The following is a 6,645-nucleotide window of genomic DNA, read 5'->3' on the forward strand; positions in this document are numbered from 1 at the left end:
TGCACATATGAGGTTGATTAATAAATGACGCATTTATTGTATCCGTAGTATCGAAAAGTGACATCAAATGTAAATGCTTTGCCATTGTATATTAGGTGACAGGGAGGGAGTACCAATTTAATTAGGCCATGTTCAGTAAAAAAAGGTTCCGTTGACTCTTTGAACTTTAGTCCAATGGTCAGGAAGAACATCTTAGAGTATGGAAAGAGGCTCTCTCGAGCACTGAATTGGAGTTTCAAATTTCGCCTAGTGCATTACAAGAAAGCATTGTATTTCTTTTGTTCAAAAAATCTAGGGAAGTGTACTTGTTTGATTTCATAGTTCACCCTCCCACTACCATACAAGTCTAGTTGGGCTTTCTATCATTCATAGCGTAAAAGTAGAATCCAGCCGGTCAAGTTCTGTAGCGCCATACATAGTAGTCCTGGCACCTAAGTTGGGATCGTTAGTAGACCCACACCTTAATCCCCCAACTAAGTCCCAAACCTTGGTGGCTTGGCTAAAGTATGGAGGTTGTGCCACAAGTTACTAGAATTGTGGAGCACATGCTAGAAGCTTGTGGAACCTTTTAGGGTTTTCAAGAATCTTGTAGATAAGTTTAGAACTTTGTAGATAAGTAGGGACTTGTATAAAAAGTTCTAGGGTCCAAGTGTACATACCACTTGTGTCCAAGTTAAGGTTAGAGAATACTTAGGTGTCCAAGTTGTAGAATTCTCTAGAGTTGTGCGTAAGCTTCTTAACTTGTCTATAAATAGGCCAAATCCTTTCCATTTGTAAGAACCTTTGGCAACCTTGTAAATGAGGCTTTGTGTAATATAAGCTTTTTCTTGCCATCCATATCTTTGTCTACTACTTTGGCACTTTTGTATTATAACGGCGCACTGTGTGTTAAGGCTGAACTAGCCAAGCATTCATAGCATAAGTCTTGAACGTATGCTAGTGCCGCACGGGGTGTTGGCTTGTAGGAAAACAAGTAGTCCGTGACACTATGACTTAGGATCATTCACAAAATTCTTAGAGTGTGGATGTGTCAACTTTTGAAGTAGACGCCAATTAGACGTCTTTCAAAAGAATTTTTTTGTGTGTTTTTCTTTTGAGAATTAATTAAGTCATACGAAGAAATATACCATAAATATTTAAATCTCTTGCTTACCCTATCTTGTCTAAATCTCGAAGCTCTTTAGTTTAGGTTTTATATTAATCCTTTTTTTTCTTTTCTTTTTTTGTGTGTAGTAGGTTTTGTTTCAATATTATGTGATAGAAGCAATACAACATTCATATATTTTTCCTCTTTTTTCCTTCTTTTCCTTTAATTCCAAAACAATCTGGATCCTAGGAGCTGAAAGCTAATTTTTCTAGTTGCTTGGCTAGCCATTGGCATCACATCTATAAATCTAATAGTTCGTTATTGCGTCTGTTCTTACTTTGAACTCGCTCATAAATCTATTGAATTGGAAAATAATAGTAATCATAATTATTCAATAAGAATGAGAACATTAAGGTTGATAGTTACATTATTTAGCAAAGGGTTACAGTTAGTTGATCTTTATCATTCCAGCAAAAAATCTCATTGCATTGATTGTTTGGTCACTGATAGTTTACTGGAGCTATTAAATACTAATATGTCGTATCGTGGCCAGGGTTTCGATATCTCATGTTAAGTAAATTAGTAATGTAGGTCCGGTAGCTTAAAAAATCTCTTCAGTTTGGTAAATAAAATTGAATAAACTTACAACAGAAGATGCCGATGGAGCCTTTATAGTTGGTCAGAATCTCTATCGAGATCGACTAATTAAAGGCAGTCTTGAGTTTTATTCATAGTTCCTATTCCATTCCAAGCAATGTTTGTGATGAGTAATGATCATCTTCAACATCTAATTCATTCCTTTAAGATGATCATCTTCAACATCTAACTCATTAGGTTGGCTAAACAGGCCCTGGCGGAGGTAAATTTTCTTGCAGTTTTTGTGACTCTCTCTCTCTGTTATACAGTGATTACTGATGAGTTTCTAAAGTTCAAAATTTACTCTTGTAGAAGCTACCATGCTATGAATTTGTGGCAATTGAGTGGGTAACTAGACATCCTTGTACTGGTTGGGTATATAATATAACTTTCGTGCTCGTGGTGCTGATGCTCTCGAGGGCAAAATTTTTCAAGCTCACATTTATGCTAGAATTGTGGATGTGCGGGTTAAATTCTGCCGTCCCAAAGTGGTTAAAACTTAGTTGAACTTGGCCTGGATCAGTCATGGAAGGTGGACCTGCTATTTCTACTTATAACTTAACAATACAAATCCCGTGTGTATTTCCTTTTTATGTAATATTTATGGTACAATTATGTTGCAACTTTTGAGTGTGATGGGAGAAGTGTTTAAAACTGTTTGCTTAACTATGTTAGTGTTTGATGACGTTGACAGTTAAACAAGTTCTCTAGCTGACTGTATTTTTGAGCTTTTTGATCTTGTAGTCAGGTGCTGGGAATGTAAATGAAGGTTCAGACATTGTTGGATCGCTTTTCCATGAGAGACTGTTTTTCCAGAAAAATAATATGAAAACCTTGTGTAGATGAATATGGAAAGTATTTGAATGCCAATGAGTTATGTGAAAGTCTTGATGGAAGTTCCCAAAAAATCCAGAGCTGCAGTGAAAACAACTAATCTTTGATTGAATAAGTGATATATGCATTGATCTTACTCCGTTTGGTAATTTATGCATTTCTAAGTCTTGTGAAACACCACTAGGTTTGGCTCTGTGATATTTCTTAGGTTTTAGACATGTTATTTAGGTTTGTTTGCATCTGCTTTTAAGGTTTGATTTATAGCATCTTATGTTGTCTTTACAATTATTCTTCTTAGTCTCAAATAATCATATATTCTCTGGAGTTATAAAGTAGCTTTTTTCAACTTGATCAACAATCACTTTGTCAGCGGACCCTTGTTTAGTGGTTAGAAGAGGGGTGAATTTCCAGAAAACACTCATTTCTGAAGAAGCATCATATTTGGTACTATTGTTTGTGGATTTGGCAATGTTGGGGTCATGATGCGGATCTCATATGATCTGATGTTGCTTAACGAGCACATGGGTCATGCTACTTAAAATTCTGAATCTCGTGATCAGTAAAAGATGTGATAGTTGACATTTTGTAGCATTTAGCTGCTTATTAGGTTGATCAAATTCAGAGTTTGTGTTCAAAATGCTAGCTTGATGACAATTTGCTGCGTTTAGTTGCTTATGTTGTTTGGTTTGTGGATTGGAAGTAAAAGTCTTTAAGTGCAAAAATAGCTATCACTACATGAACATTGATGAAATACACTATATCCCGCACTGATCTGGTTGTTCTGGGAAACATTTTAGGATACATCCAAGTGGATGATTCCAATATGGGTTGCAGAAATAGAACTTGCTTTGAAGGAGGGCCCTCTGGGGGGTATTTGGGAGCTGCAGTGGATAATCATTTGCAAATCGTTAAAACCATGGTGATTTTGCAGTCTTTCATCAAAGAGTTTGAGCTGCGGTAATTATCCGAAGGTGTAAAGATGGTAGTATGGCTATTTTGCCCCATCTAATGACTTTCAAATTGTTGGAGAGCCCAAGTTAAAAAAATGGCTATTTTATCCTCCACAACTGTTAGCTAAACAGCTGTGGAGGATATTAACTAGGCCAAATTTGATGGTTAGTAGAATATTGAGAGGAAAATACTCTAAAGGGGAATCAATATGGAAAATGAAAACAAAAGCAAGTGATTGCTGGAAAGAGGGACAAGAAAAAGAGTTGGAGATGGACGTACCATAGATATTTGGAGGGATAGATGGCTTATTGATAGAGGGAAGGTGTGACGACTCCACTTCTCCTCAGGGCGAACCCTAGGATTTAGGCGGACCGCCTGCCTAACTCTCGCCAGGACTCGATACAAATCAAAATTATAACTTAGAACTAAACAATCAATAAGAAAACAAATATAAAGAAAAGTCGTTTCATTCCATAATCATTCAATTTTTACATCACAATGGTTCCAAAAGGTACATCAAGTTTTTCAAAAAAAAAAAATACAACCACCAAAAGTTGACTAAATCATTTACATTCATAATTGGACCAAAAGACAATCAAGCCAGCTTCTCCAAAAATTTTTTCACTTCAAGTTTCTGTTAAGGAAAACAAACTTAAGGGGGTGAGTTAACGCTCAGTGAGACCAAGAAAAGCAGGCAAACAAATAAGTACAATTAGCATTAAAACTTATACAAGAAGGGCAACCATAATATTTATATAACTCACAAAGAAAAATAAAATACAATCAATAAGGATACAGGAGCCCTCAGGAGCTAAATTCTCATTGCTTTGCCACGGTTTGATCCAACACTTCCAAGTGGTGACATTCATCAATTGAGTAAATATCCAAGTTTGTAGAACACCACTTACTTCCTCCATCCACCATTTCACCCCTCTCGGATCCAGAATCAAACACGTATGAAAGGGCAATACTATTCGAGTATGCCAAGCAAGACCTCAAAAAATCAAGCTTTATAATTTTTCATGGTTCACTAAGTTTCTCGGTCAAGCCTATGCCGGCTCCAGTTACAAGGTTAGCCAATGAAATTTGGACGTCCTCACAAGTACAAGTATAAGGCGATGAGATTTCTCTCAAATCAATATCAAGTCACACACAAGCACGAATATGATTATCGAGTATGAGCAAGTCAATTATTAAATCAAGCAAGAGAGAACGAGTGCGATAAAGTACACACTCGTCTCGACAAGTCCAATTCATATATTCAACAAGAAGTAGTTCAAGTATTATGCAACAAGTCAGGCACTTGACACTCACCAATTTCAAAAGCAAGTGAGCAAGAAATTCCTTTAAAGTTTCACGTCGGAATTCCTTTCGAAACCCTCTTGAGAACCTGGAGAAATATTAACCAACTATCACTCACAGATACCCTAGGTCATTGAGCATACAAAGAAGAAAGTCCGTTTGCTTAGAACTAGGACAACACATCAAAAGAGGTTTATTCCATTGAAAATCGAGATTCACAAATGAAGGTTTAAAGTTACAAAAGAACTTGTATCATCCATGAAATCAAGTTTGAAATGAACTATCAATTTCAAAAGGAAGTTGGAAGTTCATAAATGTTCATTTTGTTGGAAATCAGAAATTTTTAGTTTTACGCGACAACACTTGAAAATTCATATCTTGAGTTCGGTAAGTCCAAAAATTGAAAACTTTATACCATTGAAACTAAATTCAAAGTAATAAAATTTTCCAGAAAACACTTTTCCTAGATTCTAATAAAAAATCATTCAAATCTCGGCTCAAACTCACTGCTTTATTAAAACAGGGCAGAAACAGTCTTGATTTTAAGTCGAGTTTGAAAATGTGGCAAAATTCACAGGAATTGAATTAGCCTCTGAAATTTATAAGATAGAAATAAATTCAAGTCAAGTTTCAAACGCAACAAGTGAAACACAATTTGGATTTTCCAACACCAAGATATAACAATTTTAAGAAAACTGGTTTTTGCAACCTGTTCCGCGGATTTCCAGTCATATAGTTTCGACACAGTTTCGAAATCCAGCTATAACTAACTCTATACAAGTCCAAATTGGGAATAGTTTATGGCGTTGAAAACTAGATTCAAAATTCTATAAATTATTAGAAGAAATCATGTTCAAACTCTTTTCACAAAAGGGATGAAATTGAGCTACAAGATGCAGCTGTATAATTTTCTCCGGTAAACAGGTGAAGTATATCAGTTCACTTTTCCGGTTCGCTACGGCTCATTCAAAACGAAATAGCAGGAAAATTTTATACGTTGGAATGCTCTTGGTGTCTAGTTTCAAATTTCGTAAACAACACTTGATTTTGACCTTTGTACAAAGATTTATACATAGACAAAGAACCCCTGGTCGGCTGACCTGGGTAACTTTTCCAGTTTTCTTTCTTTCTTCAAAACTCAAGTTTTATCCAATCAATTGAAATGATTTTTGAAAGACAATCTCTACACACACCATACAACATATAACAAACATTTTAGCAACCATTTGAGCAACAAAATTCGAAATCAAAGCAAGGAAACAAGATAGCAAATTTCGATGAGCATATAACTCTCATCTTCTAACTTTCTTTTCCAACTTTCCAACTAAAACTAAGCCATATCTTCTCAGAATAAGCATCAAACAAGCAATTAAACATACACAATCTTCAAAACCTCTACCTACAAAGCCACCTCAAGTCCATTACCTAATGTCAAGGTTCTTGTGAACCCATTAACAACCTTAAACCCAACCCAACAACTAAACTAACTGGACTAACTTACTACAAAGATTTGAAAGGAAAAGTTGAGGGTTTTTGGATGATTACCTTGCTGCCAAGATGAAGACTAAACACTAGGGTTTGAGTTCTTAAATCACCAAAGTTTCTTCCTTGTTCAAGTCACTTTCCAAGCTTGTATGAAGAACCAAAACAAGAAGCAAATTTGGAGTGTCTTTGTGGAGCAAGAATGGAAGACAAGGAGTTGAAATTTTTTATGGGAAATGGGGAAGGGAGGTTCGGCCAAGGGGAAAAGGAAGAGGAAGGAATTTGTGTTGGTAGTTGGTGAAGTGATGGTGTGACAAGATGAATGACATAAAGGTGTTCTTGGTCCTAAAAGT

The 6,645-nt window shown here is 35.9% G+C and overlaps 1 long non-coding RNA gene across 1 annotated transcript; it reads left to right on the forward strand.

Annotated features, from left to right (window-relative positions):
• The first annotated feature begins 798 nt into the window (after positions 1-798).
• Positions 799-2,525, forward strand: LOC140005014 (uncharacterized). Its single transcript, XR_011812839.1, has 2 exons — positions 799-1,946; positions 2,036-2,525. It is a non-coding gene; the product is annotated as an uncharacterized lncRNA (long non-coding RNA).
• The last annotated feature ends 4,120 nt before the right edge of the window (positions 2,526-6,645 follow it).

The sequence above is a fragment of the Coffea arabica genome, chromosome 4c, assembly GCF_036785885.1.
Source record: "Coffea arabica cultivar ET-39 chromosome 4c, Coffea Arabica ET-39 HiFi, whole genome shotgun sequence".
In the NCBI taxonomy this organism is placed as follows: Eukaryota; Viridiplantae; Streptophyta; class Magnoliopsida; order Gentianales; family Rubiaceae; genus Coffea; species Coffea arabica.